The sequence below is a fragment of the Nicotiana sylvestris genome, chromosome 11 (genome assembly GCF_000393655.2).
Source record: "Nicotiana sylvestris chromosome 11, ASM39365v2, whole genome shotgun sequence".
NCBI lineage: Eukaryota > Viridiplantae > Streptophyta > Magnoliopsida > Solanales > Solanaceae > Nicotiana > Nicotiana sylvestris.
In genome coordinates, this window is record NC_091067.1 from 61,480,831 (window position 1) to 61,487,406 (window position 6,576).

Here is a 6,576-nt window from a genome sequence, read left to right on the forward strand (position 1 = left end):
GCCATTCAATAAAAAACCTGAGGCCGTAAGACCCTGAGTGGGCAAACTCGGTCCAGTAAGATCTATTTTACATGAAAAACCTGTATTACCTCAACAGGCATGGAAATACTGTAAGACCTCAACAGGCATGAAAAACCTGTAAGACCTCAACAGGCATGAAAAAACTGTAAGACCTCAACAGGCATAAAGAAGTTGTAAGACTTCAACAGGCATGAACAAACTGTAAGACCTCAACAGGCATGAAAATTTTGTAAGACCTTACTACAGGCATAAAACTTGATCCCGAAGTTTAGGCTATATGTCGCATTTGTAAGACTCCTGAAAGGGCATACCCTCGATGTAGACGCCTAAACTATCACACTCGGGATCAAAAATGGATCTGGCCAAACACAAATGACTACGGTCAATACGGTTGCACCAGCCAAATTAACGCAACTCGGGGATTCCCGGCCGTTGCTATAAAATCACAGGCCATTACTTTGAATCTACTTCGAAAAGAACCGGTTAAACATTCTACCCTGGACAAGCAAACGAGCTTCGACCATGTCAACTCCAAATCACAAGGCTTCGAGCTACTCAGCCTACGAGCTAACTATTCCGAGGTGCTCGAACATCGCCGCTAATGACTTCAAATCAAGGTTCTTCCCGAACCGACAACGGGTCAGGCAAAATTATTTCAAAAAAAGTCCTTAACGAGAGGAAAACAATGCCTACATATTCCTAAGGGCAAAAGCGTAAGAGCCATTGTCGCCAACCAAACGAGCCGCAGGGCCACATACTAAAAGGTCACAACGACCGAAAGCATAAGAGCCACTGTCGCCAGCTTAAAATTTGAAAACTTGAGGGTCAAAGTGAGCTCGAGTCATAACTCGACTCGGAGACCAGATCCAAAATAGTTAACTAATTCATGCTTAAGGGCAAAAGCGTAAGAGCCATCGCCACCAGCTTCATGAGCCCCAGGTACATATACATAAAAGGTCGTCTCGACCCAAGGCGTAAGAGCCACTGTCGCCAGCCCATGCAGATATAAAACTTGAGGATCGATTGAGCTCGAGTCAAAGCCCGACTCGGAGACTGAACACAAAACAGTTAAAATGTGTATGCCCAAGGGCAAAAGATAAAAGTCGTTTGTCGCCAGCCTAACGAACCTCAGGGCCTTATCACGGGTTTGAGGATTCCTAATAATTCAAAGGTTGAATCGACCTGATTGAAATCTTGGCAAACAGAAATACAGAAGACACACATTACGGGGTTCCCCCTTTTTTACATACAGGCGGTGAAAAACAAGTTTCATCTACAACATATTATGAAAGCTATGTACACAAGAACGAGGCAGGAAGTAAGCGTTCCCCTCCCCTCCACGGTGACTACGGCCCGGCGGCCCCCTCCTCACCATATTCAGCATCGGATAGAAGGAACTTGGCATCATACTCCTCTCCTTTCGCTTGCTCGATCTCCCCCGAGATATCAAATCCCCTGGCATGAATCTCCTCGAGAAATTCCCTTTGGGATATGCACCTCGCATACTCCTTGCTACTGCTTGCACGATCAAGGGTTCTCTTCAGTTCAGCTTTAGCAATGGCAGTGCCCTTCAAATAGGCTACCACTTTCTATATCGCCCTGGTGTTGCTCATCACAACCTCGGCCCGGACATTCACCACCTCGGTCTTCGCCTTCGAAAGCTTGAACGATAGCCTTACGATCACAGTAGCCCGAGCAGAATCGTTCACACAAACTATTTGATTTGTGCCTCAAGATCGGAAACTGTGGCTAGAGCACTCTCTTTAGCCATAAAATGGGCACTTACATGCGCCTACAGCTCGTTGAATTCGCGTTTGGCTCAACCAACCTTGCCCCAGAGCTGTCCCAGCTTCTCCGCCTTGTCCTCCAACTGAAATATCAAAACATAAAGATGCCGAGGCAAAAAGGGAGTGCAAGCAGTGTGAAATACAGGGTACCTGTTTCTCTAGGCGGATCTCACGGCTCCAGCTTTAGTCCACCTCGTGCCGTAGGGAAACCAGCTCTCTTTCCTTTTCCGCACAAAGAAGCTTAAGGGATTTCTCCCTATTTAAAGCTTCCCGCAATGGGCCCTCACTATGAAGCAGCTCGGATTTAAGTCTGTCAAAGACCTATGAAAGAAAACTAAATAAAAAAAGAGGGGGGGGGGGAAAGAAAGGCACGGGACTGGAATGATCTTACAGTAGTCAAAACTCACCATGATGCCAAGCTGCTGAGCCTCGCTGAAGGCCGAAGCAACGTCCGATTGCGTACCGCTTTCAGAAGGTGGCCGATCGACTGAATCACTTCTCCTTAACTGTTGAGAAGGAGTCGCCTCACTGCAAACCTTTTCGCACCCCAGAGCATCTTTTCTTTTATCATCACTCCTCGATCCCGAGGCCAGCAATCTCTCCTCCTCCCCTGGAGGACACCACCGCATTTCAAAAGAACCCCCGACATCTGCAATAGTTGAGTTGAATAAGCCGACAAGAAAAGCGCCATTTTCTAAGAAGCAAAGCATTGGACACCTACCACGATGCTTCGCCTCCCATCTCCCTTTGGACAGATCTCGCCACCGAAGCATATCATAAATCGAGCAAGCTGCTAGCTTACGAGACCACTCGGCTAAATTGGGTACCTCCTTCGGCGACCAATAAGTTGCTACAAATATTGAACGGAAAGATATCATTACAGAGCCTACCTCCAGTCAAAACAATGATAGTTCAGATGAGACACTTACTTGTGGAGTTCCATTTCTCAAGAAATGGCAAAAATTCTCTAGGAATGACATCGATCGTTCGAATTTGAACGAACCGATTCACCCATTCACGGTCCTCGTCTTCCTCGCTACCGACGACAGGAGCTCGAGTAGATCGACGCTGAAGAGCAATCAAACCCCGAAAACGCAATGGCCGATATAACCTTACGAGATGGCTAACGGTAAACTCTATCCCTGCCTTATTGGCAAAATATCTCATCGCCTACACTATTTTCCAAATGAAGGGATGGCCCTATGCCAGTGTAACCGATATCTCTGATAGAAATCGAGCACGACCCAGCCGGGGGATCTCGGCGCAAAACCATGCGTGTATACGCTCAAAACCACTCAATGTATGTCATGACGCTCTCCTCGGGAGAAGGTACTTGTAATACCACGCCTTCTCCCCATCCGGAATCTTTTCTGATCGTTTCGAGATTTTTCTCTCTCATTGATAAGATGATCCTCGACACATGCTCCCAGTGACCCGGAACATTGGGAGGTCTCCCAAGTGTGACAACTCTCCTTGAGGTAGGGCACCCCGAGCCTCGCTCACCTGACATCGGAGGTGATCCATTGGCGACAACCAAATGTAGAACATAGGAAGAACCCCCCTCCCCCCACTCGATGATCGGACGTCGACGTAGTAGTTATGGCTACGATAGAATCGGAGGGGAAAGGTATGGGTTTGAGAAATTTTTTTGAATTAGGGTAACGGAAGGACTAGCAAAAAGCGCCAGGCTCTGCGGAAGAGATAGTCTATCAAAACAGCAAAATCACCATTGGAAAAGTGGATGAATGAATATATAAGGGCAAAGCAGCAACTGCCTGCCTACCCAAAAGGGCCAATTAATTATGGCCGTGTGAGCGTAACCCTCTCCGAGGGAGACGTACCGGCGGAATCACCCCGGGCCTCCTTTATCAGATCAAACAAATGTTGTTACCCCACAGAACTCAAAAAATTGCGAGGCCTTGGGGGATCCTCGATGTCACCAGCAACGGTCTGATAGAAGCTATCGATTTAACTCGGGGCATGGCCAGTTTGAGGGTCTCGGTTGCTCCGAGAATAGATTCCGAAAGGCCAACGTTAAAAGTCAAAATCTAATTCGCAAAAGCGAAGGAGAAAAGAAAAAAGAGACTGAAAAAGCTGGCAGGAGGAAAATCCCTCTTTTTTTACATTTGCCAAAAACGTATCCACAAAAGACATCTTTACAAAATCCATCCCCCGGGGGCTCTATACAAAAGGGAAAAGGAGGGGGTACGAAACGACTTGGAGACTACTCCTCATCACTACTATATTCTCCATCATCGGGGGCGATTAAAAGCGCCAGTTCTCTTTCCAATATGCGGGCTTCCTCGAGATCAGCTGACAGGTCAATACCTCTGGCTCTGATTTCCTCCAAGGTCTTTCTCCTTGCCTCCGCCTTAGCATGATTAGTAGCTCGAGTTATCTTATGCTCAGCTGTTATCGATATGTCACGAGCTATTTTATGTGTTGTGGCTTCATCCTTCAGATAAGTGGCAGTGTTTCGTTCAACCTCGAACTTAGCCGCAGCCAAAGCAGCAACCTCCTCGTGAGCATCCTTGAGAAAATCCTGGGATGTCGCCAACTCCCCAGTTGCTACTTCATTATGCTTCCTCAGCCAAGAGATCTCTGTGCTAAGTTGGCTAATCTATGAACCATTCTGCTCGACCTACAAAAGAAAGGTAAGCCAATTTATGTTGGGATACAGGAGCAGAAGTCGGGTACAAGCAAGGCAAAATACCTGTGTAGCAAGGTCGGACTTTTCCTGAAGCGTTGTCTCCAAAGCAGCTCGGAGCTCTCCCAGTTCTTTCCCTCCCCGGGCAGAGCGAGCCTCCGAATCCCACAGCATTGAGGTAACTTTCTTACACTCCTTTTCATGGTAGGAAAGCTCCTCGTGGAGCCAAAGGAAGGCATGATCGTACATATCCTTACACTACAGCATAACGAAAAAGTTAGAAAGATAGAGAACGATGCCTGAAGGATAAAAGAAATGCACGAGAGATGACTACTACCTGCCGCATGAATTTCTCCGCTGCCTTGATGGCTCTGGGAACAACAAGATCGACACTATCACTAACATCGTCAAAGATGTTGGCAATAAAGCCTCCCCCTTGGAGAGGAATCCCTACTTTGACGCCGACCGCTTCTTGAACGTCCCTCAGTTCCCCTGACGTGACCTAGAAGCAGGAGATGAAGTCGTTCATGTCGCCGACTTCTCCAAAAGGCAGCCCCTGCTCCTGAAAAGCTCTGAGCCCCGACCCTTCAGGATCGATGGCAGCAGTCCCCCTAACGGAAATTGCATCGAACCCGGTCGTGTGATCTGAAGCCGTATTAACACCCTCTTCAAATGTCTCCGGTTAATGAGAACGATCGGAGTCAGCTGTTCTGGACTCAGTAGCCTCTGATTGAGGCACCTGCGAGGCTCTCGCATTGGATCTCGTCCTCCACACAATCTAGCATCCATCATTATCCCCTTCCTCGGTGTCAGGATTTGCCCCTGAAGTTGAAGCAGAAGTCCCAGAAGCGGCTTGATGCTCGAGTGACCTGTGTTTCTTTGCCATAGGAAGGGCGACCGTTGCCTTGCCTTTTCTCTTTTTGCCCTTGCCGGGCTTCGAAGCCTCCACTTCGCCGCCAGGGGCGGTCTCAGCCGCATATTCTCGCCAAGACCTGCACAACTGTAGTAATCACAAGATATCATCACTAAGGGCACAGGTAAAAACACAAATACAAGGCATAGGCGGTAAAGAAACTCTACCATGATTCTTGGCAACCCATCACTCCTTGGCCAGGTGGGTCCAAGACTGAACAAGATATGGGAACGCCTTGTCCAACCATTTGATCCACCCCGATAAATTTGGAATTACCTTGAGGTACCAAGCAGCGGCTGCAGGAAGCGTAGAGAGGTCATTATTTCAAAAGAAAGGTAATAAAAATGGTTAAGGAAAAATTTCTTACGTTGCGTGTTCCATTTCTCTAGAAAGGAAATCATCTTGGTTGGGATGATATTCGAGGTCTTTACCGGACAAATCTGCTCATCCACCCTTGATCTTTTCCCTCGTCGATGCTCGAGAAGAACGATTTCTTAGACCGGTGATGGAGCCTGATCAAACCTCGATAAAATCGAGGGCTATACATCCTGATCAAATGATTGAAGATAAAGGTCTCACCCCAACCCTTTCGGTGAAATGGCGAAGCATCAATACTATCCTTTAAAAAGAAGGATAGATCTGACCAAGCGTCACTTGATACTTGTCGTAGAAGTCAAGGATGACCGAGTCTATCTCTGGGGGAGAAGATTCAAAAGAATTGTCAGGACCCAAGGTGAACGGGTATGTATACACGTAAAGAAAGTCGGATTTATGGTCCATTATATTCTCATTAGGACCGAGAATCTCCACCTTCACTGCCTCATTCCATCGGTAGTCCGTCCTCACTTTTTGTATGTTGGTCATAACGCTAATATATGGAGACACGTGCTCACATTGTCCTGGTGTGGACGAAGTGGCATCAATGTTAAAATCCTTTGACATATCGAGATTAGGTGGGGTACACTGTTTCAAGGAAGGAATTGCTCTGGCTTTCTCTTTAGACGATCGAGACAATGATGCAACTTCATTCCGCTGAGGAACCATTCTAAAGTCCTAGCCATATCAATGGTAAAAATTTCTCTAGAAAAAGATAAAAGAGTATAAAAGACAATAGGTTCTGACTCGTGAATTTGAAGATGGGGTGAAAGTAAGAAGTATCAGATAGTCGATGCATTTATAGAAACTGCTTGGGAAGCGGAAAGGACAAG